The 13884-nt window shown below is 34.8% G+C and overlaps 1 long non-coding RNA gene across 1 annotated transcript; it reads right to left on the minus strand.

The window, feature by feature from the left end:
- Positions 1-3587: 3587 nt before the first annotated feature.
- LOC134470584 (uncharacterized) lies at positions 3588-7108 on the minus strand. The gene is made up of 2 exons (XR_010039523.1): positions 6977-7108; positions 3588-3898 (listed from the first exon to the last, which is right to left on the minus strand). It is a non-coding gene; the product is annotated as an uncharacterized LOC134470584 (long non-coding RNA).
- Between the last annotated feature and the right edge of the window lie 6776 nt (positions 7109-13884).

The raw sequence follows: 13884 nt of genomic DNA on the forward strand, positions 1-13884 counted from the left end.
ATTATGAACATGCATGTCAAGGCATCATGTGCTGCACCTAAATTCATACAATAAAAATTCTGTGTATTTTAATTATTTTGCTAGAGAAATAAACTTTCTGGAAATTACATATATGATTTTATATGTATTTATATGATTTTATACTCTTCTGACTCATTTCATCACTCTGGATATTAAAAGGTGGGCAGTGAAGCAGACACATGTCCCTTGGTTACTGGGTAAGTGATCAGCAGGAATAAAATTGTGAACTTGTCAGATTTGTAGAGGGAACCTTTAGCTAAATATATTATTAATCTATTAGGTACTAACAGTAGAAATACCACAGAAGTCATTGGAGTGGTGTGGCTGGAGGCATATAATGGGTAATCTGTACCTGAGCAAATGTACACAAAGAAAAGAGATGCAGACAAAATGGTGAAGAAATGTTATTAAAGGGTTTGGTAACTAGAATGTGGACAGATGTCATTTATTACAAGGCTGCCTCTGAACCTTTATTTGCTTGGCAAAGGCTACTATTAACTTGAGAATCAAAAAAGGAAAAAACTTTCTATATCATGCCTTATGCACTTAGAGTTAGGGCTTTTATCTAGATTTGTACAATACAACCCACATTATAGGACTTCCACAATGGAGACATGTAGAGAAATTTATAGAGACAAAAATGGAAAGGTTCCAAAGGCAATAATATCAAGATTCCAGCAAATACAACCCATCTCCTCACAATAGCATCGGTAGTGTGAGTGCTGACATCTAAGGCCAGTAGCAGTAATAGCAATCTGTATTATAACACTGAGTCCTAATTTGGCTGCTCATGGGTGCCTTGTTTTCTTATTGTCTACCCATTTCAAACTGATAACTGTAATCTCTCTAGAAGTTTTTACTTTGAGCCAATTTCCATTTGAGAAACCCAACTACTGTTGGTATCCAAAGCATTGGACAGAACAAAAGTGAGGCAAGATATAAGACAAAAAGTCATGAGTAGCATGACCCCCAAACAGAAGGAAAAAAAAAAAAAAAGCAGGGTCTTGTGGACATAAAGAGAAAATGTGTACTCCAGTAACACACAAAGTAAAGAATAAGACCCAGTACCAAAACAAATGTTCTAATGTGGAATTAGTAAAATTATTGGATTGTAGAAATGAAGAAATATTTAGTGACTTCACTAGCAGGAGTTTCTGTTTTGTAAAAAAAATTAAGATAAGAGAACATTTGAAAGTATATAGGCAACAAGTACCATAAAATAAAAGAATGAAAGAGGATACTCCTTGTTATAAAAATGTTCGGGATTTTCCTATTGTGTGTAAGCAAATGTAACCCAAAATTCCTGCAGAGCACTTTAATAAAAGTTTTAAAATGAAGAAGACAGGAATAAATAGGGAAGAAAACAGTACAGAAGAAGTTCGAAGTGAATTTTGGGTGAGTAAACAAAAGTAAGACAGAAAAAGAATAAAGAAGACATCAATGTAGATAAGCATAAAAAATGAGACATGAGAATGTTTTTTTTATAGTGATGTAACCAAGCTCATCATCTCACAAGGTTTCTGCCTGAATCATAGGCTTTTAATGTCCCTTTCTAGATCACAGTGTTTTAGTGATTTTTCAGTTTCTACTTTTAAGGACATCAGTATTTTGCAGCAAATGTTGTAATCTGAATACAAAATGTGCTTCATCCAATCTAAAAAAAGAAAGAATCAAAAAAGGAATAGCTTGCACCCTAAAACAGGAACTTTATAAACAAAAGCTCCAAAATTATACATTGAGCATATTTTTATTAGGAATGAAAATCTTTCCATGAAATCCTAAATTACAACATAGTTAAAAATAATCACATTCAGTTGTGTGTGGGCACTGATTAATGCATAAATGCTGGAGAGAGCAATGTTAGAGCACTTTGTCATATTTTAAATCTGCATAAAATAACATAACCATGAAAAGTGGGTGAAAGGTCTGCAAGTATTTAAATGATATCTTAAAATGTTATGTCTCATAAAATACATTTATACAGTTCAGAAATATTTCTTCTGTAAAATCATTATGCCAGGAATACATCAACCTAGGATTAAATCATTTAAGTTAAAGATCACCATATAAATTCATTAAATCTCAAAATCCTCTCAAGCAATATTGTTTATCAATTTTTCACAAAAATAAAATAATACAATGCACTATTTAAAAGTTTCATCTGGATCTTTTTTTTTTTTTGATCTTTTGGTATCTTGTACACCCCATTTAAATTATTGAAAAATAACACAATTTTAAACTTTTGAAATAATAAGTTTAAAGATTATTTTTAGCTTACCTATATATTGAAAAAAAACATTGGAGATCTGTGAATAGTATGAGTCCTTACAAAACAGAAAAACTACAATAATTCAAACTCTACAATAAAAATTAGTTTCATTTCTCACTCTTAGGAAAGGCAGTTTATATAAAATGTTTTTTGCTTTTAATACAGGTGTCAACCACTTATATCACTGTTTTTTCACAGATAGAAGAAATATAGAACTGAAATTCTCCTAAGAGTACCAGAGCATTCCCAGAGGGAAAAACTGAAGTTATTCTACTGAGCTCTGTAAATATGGACCTGAACAAGAAGTCTAGGTTTTCCCCAGTCATCACAGACTTCTGGAATCATAAACATCAAGTTATCATACATATTTCCATTTTAAGAACTAACATTGCATTGTCACTCAATATTGTCCATCTCAAGGATAATTCATGTTTAATTATAGGAACCAGAGTGCATCAAAAATGTACTGTTGTGAAGGCTTTGATTGGTATGGTTCTGTCTCAGCTAATCAAAGCATGTTGTGAAACTGAAGATACAGGCTGCTTCCTGAAACTGACTCAAAGTATATCTGTGTTCCTCATAAAGAAATCTTCTCAAGCCCAGATAAATACATAGCTTTTCCATTTTAAAATTAAACTTGATGAGAAGAACTACTAGTTTAATATTAGAAGGAGTAGCTAAAGAAAAGCAAAGACATTTCAAGGGACAGTGATCAATATCTATCCTTCTCAAACACAATGCCCAACAATGACCTAGAGATTTTCTTAAAATGCATGTTTCTTTCAGTAGCTCTGAGACCGAGTTCTGGAGTCTTACTATGTAAACATTTGATACATGTTGACCCACCACATAGCATCCTGATCATTGAAGGACTTAGATTACAAGAGAGTCTTGATGTTACAGAAGACAACAATTACAAACATGACTCACCTGCAGAATCAGAAGTGAAAGAAGTTAGATGGCAACACAGGGAATCAGCATTTAGGATCATAGAAAGCATGGGAAGCCAGGTAAACACCTTTTTCTCTTCCCCAAATTGAATAAAAACTAAATAGGACTGTAAACATAGTAGTAAAATACTCAAATATACTCAAATTTCCTTTTCATTGTAAACAAAAAGACTTATGAATAAACATTCATTTAGAAAAATAAAACTCAATATACACACTATGGAATTGATATTAGATATATGAAGACTGATATATAATCATCTCCATAGTAAAACGTTTTTATTAAATAAAATATTTAACCTCCTTTCATCTCATGAATTAAAAAGGGGAAAAAGTCATGCAAGATGTTGTCACAAAATACAGTATTTCATTAAACTTACAACTTACAGTCAAAATACAGTTTCTTCTCAAAATGGTCTCTTTTGCTAGTGACACATTCATGCAGTCATCATTACTCTTTCTAAAACTGTTCTGAAAGTTTTCTTCTGTGAGTGTCTCTAGGAGATGTGATCAAACACATAGTTATATTCACTATAGTGCATACTGCTTTTAAGGGCAGTTGAACAGAAAAGCAGGTTCATAAAAAATACAGCGCGTCCTCATTCTTCACTCGAGCTGACACTATGTAACTTTTGGTTCTTCCTTAAAATCCAAGGAACTATGAAAAAGAAATGAATTGATTCTTAACATTCAGACAACCATGAAAGCACAAATAATAACACTATATTTTTCATTAATCAATCGCATTGATTGCTTGGAGTTTTCCTAGTGAGAAAAAATTGTGTATAGAGAAATATAACACAGATGAAAGAGAAGTTATTGTAAAAACTCTGAAAAATATGGACTAAGTAACCCAATATGCAGGGATATCTCTTACCATGTTTGGAAGTTGACTTATATTGACCACCTTCTTAATTTTTGGTATAATTTTTTCTTAATTCATTTTATTATCTGTTAGACTGAAAGTGTTCTTCACTGAAGCTTCCAGTACAAGTAGTTTTTTTTCATTTTTGATCATCTGAATAAATAAGTTGTGACCATACACTGTGATTTTATTTACATTTTACTGATGATTAAAGCAGCCTGTTATTTTTGTGTTCTCATTTGTTACGTACATATATTCATCTTCAAAATATCTGCCCAGGTCTTTTGTTCATTGGTCTCTGTATGTGGTGCTAAAGATCAAGTTAATGACCCTGTGAATGCTAAAGTACCACTAAGCTATATTCCCAAGCACTTTTGCCCATTTTCTTATTGGGCTATTTCTAATTATGAACCGTTAAATTTGTTCCATCTGTGTTGGATACATGATTTGCAAATACTTTCTCAAGGATATGGATCATTGCTTCCTGAAGCAGCACACTGGTCCATTACATTGGTGACATGTGCTGATTCGACCTACTGAACAAGTAGCAGCAATTGTATTTAATTTATTAGTAATACTGTTGAAGAAAAAGAAAGGAATAAATCATACAAAAGTCTACTACTTTTTTTACCTAAGTGAAATTTCGAAGAGTTAGTGAAACTGGACATTTTCACCGTATCACTTACAAGGTAAAATATAAGGGCCTCTCATAAAACCAAAAACAAAACACAAAGTCTAATAAATTCTGTTGTTTCATTTGGAGACCATATATAAAGAATATGCTCATTTGAATGTGTTGTGATGCATTTGCCAAGTGTCCAAATAATTTCTACTTCTGAGTGCAATACGCATAAGACAAGGCTGTGCAGCAGGTTTTTTTCTGCAAACTGATGTCATAGAACTCAGCATCCAGTAATGCTTCAACTCACAGTGCCATGTAAAATTTGAATGGAAGCCTTTTGCAGGGCTATATGGGTGATTTGAATGGTAGGTCCTTAGAATTTTCTAGAAAACATCTTATATCCTAAGCATATCTCCATTACCTTTTTGAGAAAATAGATGCTGGCATGCTAATGGTATTTAGTGGATGCTAAATGATTAATCATGGACCCATGTTACAATGTGTCCTGAGTTTTCTATATGAAATGGATGCTATAAATTTGGACATGCACAGTAGCATTTCATCAGTAAATGGAATTGTTTACACGTTAGACTTAACATGTCTTGGTGGGACATGTACATTTTTTGAAATATCCCAGTTTTCAAAATTTCTGCTTTTTTAATGGTGCTGTCTTATCTTTCTCATCCTTGACTTACAGTTGCAAGGGATTGGGGATTTATTTGATCAACCAACTGTGAAAGAAAAGACAACCAAGATTAGAAAACATGGGGCGAGATTTGCCGGCACCACTCTTAACCAAAATGCTATAGGACTGATACTCCTTTATGAGCAAACCTAAAACAAGTATCCTACTGAAATTCTTTCAATAAGTAGAACCTCAAGCTGTACACTTCCATGTCCCTGTAAAGACAAATGAGGAGCTGTGCAATTTTTTATACCATTGTTTGCTGCAGCCAATTATTTGGCTGCAATAGTAAGGGCTTGAAAGACACAGGGTTGAAAAAATGGTGTAGGAAATCTTACAGGAATGTATGAGAGGTAGACCTAACGAGTTTTTGTAATAAAGTATTGGAGTATGAGCATTTATTTGCTCTTTTTAAAAAATAACTTGGGTTTTTCATATAAAAGAAACTTTGACATATTCAAGATTGTATATCTGATTTATTTCAACTAACATTATGATCTTGAGGTGCATTACTCTTTTAACATAAAAATTCTGCCATTACCCCTGTATATTTTAATGTTTCTAAACATTTTAAGGATGAAATAAATGTTTTACTCAAAAAATAGATACATTCAAAATACATACTGTAAACTTATGTGAACCATTTAAAACAAAAGAATAACTTTAGAACTATTACAAAACTGTGCCACTTCATACAAAGGTTATTGATAGTTTCAAAAATACTGTCATTACTCACATTTGTATCCCAAGATATGCCATGCATAGATGTAAACACTATAACCTCTTGAATAAAACAGACAACATACTTGCTGGGGAAAATTCGAAAAAGAAATTTTTTTCTGAATCTACCAAGTCTTCAATATAAAAACAAAGCAATTAAAAATAGTACAATTTAAGTACTTAATTTCAATAAGGAATGAAGTTAAATAGTTGTACTTTATCTATTTAAAAGATACAAATGAGTTTTTTGGTATCTTAAAATTATTACCATTAGGTCACATAAACAGACTCATTAAGAGACCAGTGAAGTTACAATTCACTTAAAAGATATTTTTCACCTTAAAAGATATTTTTCTTAAAACCAACTGTTGTTAGACTGCTAAATGAGTATGAACTGACATTTGGAAATCTTAAAATGATGGATACGTGCATCCATCAAGCACTTTGAGAATTATTGTACAAATTTCACCATTAATTTGTAGTCTACAATTTGAAGAAAGTCTGTATTTAGAAATGTAATATACCTCTGAAACTTTCAAAGCTTGGATATTTTGACATACAACAGTGTTAAACTTACACATTCCTGTGAAGTATCCTTTGAGACTAAAATATGTTATAGTTCATGAATTTTTTAAAAAATATGCAAATGTATACCTAGAAAATGTGTTTTAGTATCCTACTTATAAATAATTCAATGATTCACTTATACATATATCTAATTTTAACTGTAATATGTCTAACTTGCAAAAAAATGTAAGATTTCTGATAAATACAAATTAATGTCCCAAGACAATTTTTCTTTTCTTGAGCGAAAAAACCCTCAAGAGTTGTAACGAAAACTTACAATGAGTCTTTCTGTGCCACAATAGACTCTGACTGAAAACTGCCCGAGCCGGCCGCTGCGGCGCCGCGCTGCGAACCGGCAGTGCGCACTCCGGGAGTCGCCCGAAAGATGCCAGCGGACGCCGAGCGCGCCCCGCCCTGCGGGCTGACGTCACTGCGCAGCCTCAGAAGGCGCCCGGATGTGCCGCACGTGCGGTGGGCGCCGTGACAGCCAGGCCCTAGCGCTCCGCAGCGGTGTGTCCGGCCCAGGCCTGCGTCGCGGAGGTGCGGACCCTCGACCTGGGTTTCCCGCGGCGGCAGTGGGCGGGGGTGGCCTGGGATGCCGGCGCCCTCCTGCAGGGTTGAGTCGTTGGGGGTCACGGTCTGTTCTGTAACTTTTTCCCTCTCCCTCTGGGTTCCTAAAACTTCTCTTAATGCTTTGGATTCTTAAGCACGCATCCTGTTATTCTAATGTAAACTTTTAGAAATACTTTTTTAAAAATACATTTGTTATCTGGCTGCTGCGCGGAGCGGGAAAGAAAAGTGAGAAGTGTGTTTTTGGACAACTCCGGGGGTGATTTAGACTTCAAACCTTCACTCCTCTTTGTAAAGGATAGGGGTCCTCAGAGGATAGTATTTTATTTCCTGGTGATGTAACTACCAAACAGTTCTTCTAGTGATGATGGGAAGGCCAGATGAAATCTTTTTTTTTTTTTTCCTGTTTTTACCGAAAGAATCTCTTCGTTCTTCATTTCTTTCTGCATGCTTGTGCTTTAAGGAAAGCAGTTAAAACTAATCAGATTAGTTGGCAGGGACGTATTTCTAAAGAAAATTATATTTTGTGCTGTACTTGCAAGGCAAATAATGAAAATAGCACTTTAGGACCAGTTTTAATCTACTTGTTCTTTTCTATCAGCAAACAAAATAATGCAAAATAAAGACAGAAGCTGAAACTGGCCAAGGGTTAGTAAATTAAACGCATTACCCTCTAGTGTGGGACAGATTTACTTATAAATGCCATTTCTGGTAAATGAGAATTAGCCTTTTAATTATGTTGAACATAAAAGATGCAATCTTGAAAGCCCAACTATATGAATCTGCTAAATAAGTTAGGGACGTGGCAGTCTTATTTGCAAGCTTCAAATGAATTGAATAGTTTTAGTAGCTTGAGTATATTTAAAATTTCTTTTTAAATTACATTAAAATAGGATCGCTTCCTATTATGATGTACATATGTCTGGAATTATTGTTCCCATATGTTTTGGCTAACAGGAATAATGAAAATAGTCTGCTTGTTTCATTTTCTTAGTGTGGGGTGAGAAAGAATAGTTACTGGGCTAAATAGTTAGTGGAATTGATGTGAAGTAAAGATGGCAGGACACAAAAATAAGCATGTGTCCTGTTGGCTAACCCAGTGGCCCAATTTGCCAGTTCATCTAGAATCCTACTGAGAAACCGAAGGTTACTGCTGCTTAAACAGAGGTGGATGACTGTCCTGCTAAATTGAAACTGTAACACTTGATTTGCAGTTTTTGTTTTAGCATTTTAGATGTTGGTTTGCTGATTTTACTACTCTGTCTTAATGTTGTGAAATACAGTGATCTTTTTGGTTTTCTATGGTTTCCTCGTACTTATTAAATACAACTTTCAGGACTTCTGTGCTAGATTTTTTAGACTCCAAATGAGATAAAATGACTTGGGGAAGTTGTGTGAAGGCAGCGGGACCTCAGACCCAAAAATGAGAATAAAGTACCTTTACCCTAAAGCTACCATTTCTGTAGCTTGTGTTGCCTCTTTTCCCCTTTCTTGGTGACAAAGACTCTTGATAAACTCTTACCCTACCATTTATTTCTTTTTCACATTTTGTATTTATGTTCATTCTTTTGGCTTCCTAGTTTCCTTGTGAAATATTATTATGTCCATATCATCCCCCTGCACATTCCCCCCCTTTTTAGCTGTATTCTGAAAGTAGAGAAATTGAATAGCTATAAGACTGATCCAAGGTTTTGGAAGCCGGGAGAAAGAGTGCTGGGGCTACAATCTCTTATTTTGCCTTGCTTGGTCCCCTGTTGCTCCCATAAACTGGTCTCTGACCTCGCTGTGGCTCAGCTTTCCAACTAAGGTTATGTGACCACTTTCTTCAGTAGCCAATAATAAGCTTCATTTATTGAACATGTAGATCCTGCTCAGTGACCGTGCTCATCCCTTAATTTTCACAATACATTTCAAGGTGCTGTTGCCCATGCTTTTCAGATGAAGACACACTTTAGGGAGGATGAAATGGCTTGAACAGGGTTGTACTCAGAGTAAGATGCAAGTGTTTAATACAGCCTTGAACTTAGCTTCTCAGAAAAATTTGCTCAGAATCTCTAAGAGGTGTTTTTGGTAAAGGAATATTCTGATATAAGTGAGAAGTTTCTTTCTTTCTTTCTTTTTTTTTTTCATTTTTATCAGTACCGGGGATCGAACTCACCCGCCTGCTTGCAAGGCAGGTGCTTATACCACTGAGCTAAACCCCCATCCCCGAGAAGTTTCAAGTTTCAATACTTATTTTCTAAATTAAATGTTGAACTAGGAAAACATATGTTTACCCTATTTTTCAGGTTGCTCACCGTATCCACCTGCTTATTCAATGACTAATTCTAGGGCATGTCATTCAAATGGGAGACATGAATTTCTGTAGTTGCTTAGACAATTTTCCAGGAGGTAGCAACAGTGTATCTTGCTCTAATAAAATTAGAGCATCTTATTTTTTATAAAATTAAAGTACTATTTTCTACAGATCAGAGTCAAGGGTTTTTGAGAAAGGATTCATGTGCCCCTTGCATTGTGCTCCATTGGTAACGAGTTGATGAATGGGCTTTTTTTTTTTCCATCTTCCTATGAAAATTCTTTGGAGATGTAATTTTTGTTCTTTTAGCTTGTGACTATATTTACTACAAATTAGTAAAGTTATGACTCAAGAGTGCCTGACAAAATTTTATTTCCTAGTGTAGTTCCATCCAATTACTACAGATTCCTTTTTCATTCATGATCAGAAATTTCCTACAAGTAATCATACACACAAATTAAGGTGCCTTCTATAATTAGTGATCTAAATTTTTGGTCTAAATTAGCAGCTTTAAGGTGATATTTAGACATAGAAAAAGAAATTTTTCTGTATATCTAATTATTTTCAGATATGGGAAAAGAAGTTTGTAGGTGACAAGGCTGAACAACCAGGATGTATCAACTGTATTTAGCCTTAGGAAATAATTTTCTAGATAGGCAAAACCACTAAATATCAGCACATTCCAATGGTTTCAAGCTAATGGAGGAGGTTATTTCCATGGCCACACCAGTTGTTATTAATAGTCAGTACTAATCATAACAACAGTGCCATTATTTAATTGGTTTAAAATAAAAATGTGCTGCTAAGCATGTTAAACCCAGCTCACTCTTTGAAATAAATGCTGATTCTCTATGGCCCCTCTCCTGGCTTTGTTTCTTTTTTGTCATCCCAATAAGGGCCTGAGACACAGTAATTAACCGAATCCTTAGTTTTCACTGCCCGGTTCTTTCCTTGGTCAAAGGGTAGTGTGTTCTGCTCCCTAGGAGTTGTGCTTCACGTTCTGAAATGATAAGATTATTTTTGAATGTGACACATTTGCTCCATGTCTCTGAAATAATGCATATTGACAGAGTATACAGTTGCCCCCCAAGTATGGTTTCAGAATATTATAAAGTGGAAGCACTTCATAAGTTTTAAATCTTGTAGTACGTTGTTGTAATTGTTCTCTTATTATTATATCATTGCTATGCCTAATTTATTATGAAAATTCATCATAGATGTGATGTTTAGGAAGAAAAGTTTATGTAAGGGTCAGTCTTGTACCATTACCCCTTGCAGATAAAGGATTACCATATGAACAGAGGAAAACAGCAGTTCTTACTATGTTTGGGCTCCTGTGAGGTAATCTGGCCGGGATGGAAACCAATGCTGGAGGGCATGCTGAAAGGCAGTGCTCCACAGTCCTGCCTTGCTTTATGCTACTATTGGACTGACTGACATATGACCTTCTAGTGCTAAGGTGTGCTGCCCACAGCTCCTCCTCAACCTCACTGACAGCTTCCTTGCAGAGCAGCTTTGCTTCTAAGCACCAAGTAACTGTGGTGGATCCTGTGCTGGCGGGAGGAATGGCTACGGAACTAAGTGCCTAGAGGAGTCTGTGGTTCCAGGCCCCTATAAATGTTCTATTTTCAGCAGCTTTTTAGTACCAGGAATTGAACTCAAGATCTTGCACTTGCCAGGCAGTTGCTTAAGCCGCTGAGCTATGTATCCCTGGTGCTCAAGGACTCCTTGTACTTGAGCTGATTTTGATTCTAAGACAACAGCCTATACTCTCGCATCAAGTCAGACTGATAACAGCAACAGTATCAATGGTGAGATTAAGGATAGGAAGTCCTTTATTAACATTAAAGTGAATGATTGTTTTAAAAAACAATTTGAAATAGTTCATTTCTGTTTTCATTTTAAAAATAATAGATATCCTAATTTGGAAATGCAGAAAAAAAATCTTATACATAGTCCCTGTGTGAATAGAGCCAACTATTAAGTTTGATGTACTATATTTCCTTTCAGTCTTCTAAGCATTTATAAAGCATAATGGTTTTTGTAGTGTACTGTGTGTCCATTTGTGTATGTAAGAATATATTATGTTTTTGTACTTCTTTTATATATATTTTAATAATATTAGTTGCTTTTCTGTAGATGGTGGGTTCTTTAAAAGCACATATATTCTCCCTTGAGATGGTGGTCACAAAGCCAGTCACTCTCTGCCCCTTATTATTACTATGGCTTTATTCTTTATTAAGTAAAATAAGAGAATCTGTACTTAGTGGAATCTTGTGTTGACCAGACACCTATTGGTCTTGATTTACGTGGGATGCTATGAGTCCACTATGGGACCCCAGTGAGCAAGCATGCCAACCTAGGGACAATGGAGAGTCGATAATATAACACCACCATTACTTGGGAAGCAGGAAAAGCCTGTTATTTAGGCCCAGTCTATTTGCTTATTTATTCTTGCATTTTTTTTTGCATTTCCCTGATAACTAGTAATAGTTTTTGAAAAATTGTTGCATTCACAAGTATTACTGCAAGAGTGAAAAAAACCCAAGAATGACAAAAATTAGAGAAGAAAAGACCTATTAGGTCATCTTTCCTCTTTCTTGCCAGTACAAATTGTTCTCAATACTTTATCTAGTCCATTTTTAAAGGGACTTTTTCAAAGAGCTTGTACACCACATCCTAAGTAACACATTTTATAAGAAGCTATGCTGACATTTTTTTCATGTGGATGTGGACTTGATGTAATAGGGTAAAAATATTTATGGAGAAAAGATTCAAGGTACAATTTAACATGCTTTTGTAGTTGAAATAGTGTTTTTCATCATTAAAATAGTTTAAGGTGAGGGCTGGGCATTTAGCTCAGCCACATAAATGCCTGCTTGGCAAGCATGAGATCGTGAGTTCAATCCCCGGTACCGCCAAAAAAAAAAAAAAAAAAAAAATAGTTTAAGGTGTCTTTGGAATAGTTGACTAAGTAGGGCAAAACAGGTGGATAATTTGAATGTATTTATTTTTTTATTTTGGAAATAAATGTATCAATGCATAAGAACAAACTTTAATCATTGTTTAATCATGTAAACTCTGAGGTGGGTCTAGAACACTTGAAAAGACAGAAACTTAGCAAGTTAGTTGTCACAAAGGAAGGTAAAAGTTAAATATTTCCTTCAAGGCTATTTTTATAAAAAAGATATTTTATAATCTCCCTTTCTGTCCCTAGTTTTGCTTTGCTCATTATTTATGTAGTCATTTTCTCAATATGAAGGGGGCTAATTGTAAAATCCTCTGACAATTTCTTCCAAACTCTAGACAAACAATAAAACTGTCTCATCGACACAATTACTGGTGATTTTAACACTTAAATATTTCACTTCCCTATCTTATTTATGGCTGAAAATGTCTTCAGTGGGAAAAATGATGAACAAATTAAGAATTATACTTACATTTCTAGTATGAATGATGGTCCCATCATAAAATCACATTTTAGTGTAAAAGGCCTTAGAAAGCAGAGCTCACTGATTGCCAATCCATCCCTGTTTCCTTTCTTTAAGTAGGTGAGATGAGTAGTGCATAACAAATGTTGAAAAAGGGACTTGCCCCAAGGTCATAGTAGTATACTGATGACCCAAGTACTGTGTTTTATGAGGCTATGTGTTTCTTTTGGAAAATAAAAAATGGTATAATTAAGTAATGTGATTAGAATTCTTAAAAAGAAGTACCCGAAATCCTTATATTTATAGTAGTTTAGGGTATACTCACTGCTGAAATAACTTAGAACATTAATGAGCTGGCTACTTACTTCACAGATTAGAAATGCAATTTTTGTTGTTTATTTACTTATCTGCAATATTGGGGATTGAACTTAGTGCCTTCATATAGAGCTACATCTTCAGCCCTATTTTTTACTTTTTATTTTGAGACAGGGACTTGCCCAGGCTGAGCTCAACTTACACTCCTCCAGCCTTGACCTTCTGAGGCTGGGAATATAAATGTCAGCCACCACATCTGGCTATTTCATATTTCTTTTAAATAAAAGATCTTCTAGCTTGTGGTTATCAATTCAGGCTACTAAATGTGACCACATTGTTGGCAATTCTAGCCAAAAACTTAATTGAAAGATACAAACTTTTAATTTCCCTATTATCTTCCATGCTTGCCAACTGGTTATTACATACATGAGAAATTATATTGAAATGTATGTCACTGGACATCCAGTCTACAGCATAAAATAGAGGACTGGAAGAGATGTCATAATCTTGTGTCTGTCCTTTGACTTGTTCTTATTCTCAGATCAGAACTTTAGGATATGAGGACGATCTGGC

The sequence above is a fragment of the Cavia porcellus genome, unplaced genomic scaffold (genome assembly GCF_034190915.1).
Source record: "Cavia porcellus strain 051 isolate PalLab524CR breed Dunkin Hartley unplaced genomic scaffold, mCavPor4.1 scaffold_15, whole genome shotgun sequence".
In the NCBI taxonomy this organism is placed as follows: Eukaryota; Metazoa; Chordata; class Mammalia; order Rodentia; family Caviidae; genus Cavia; species Cavia porcellus.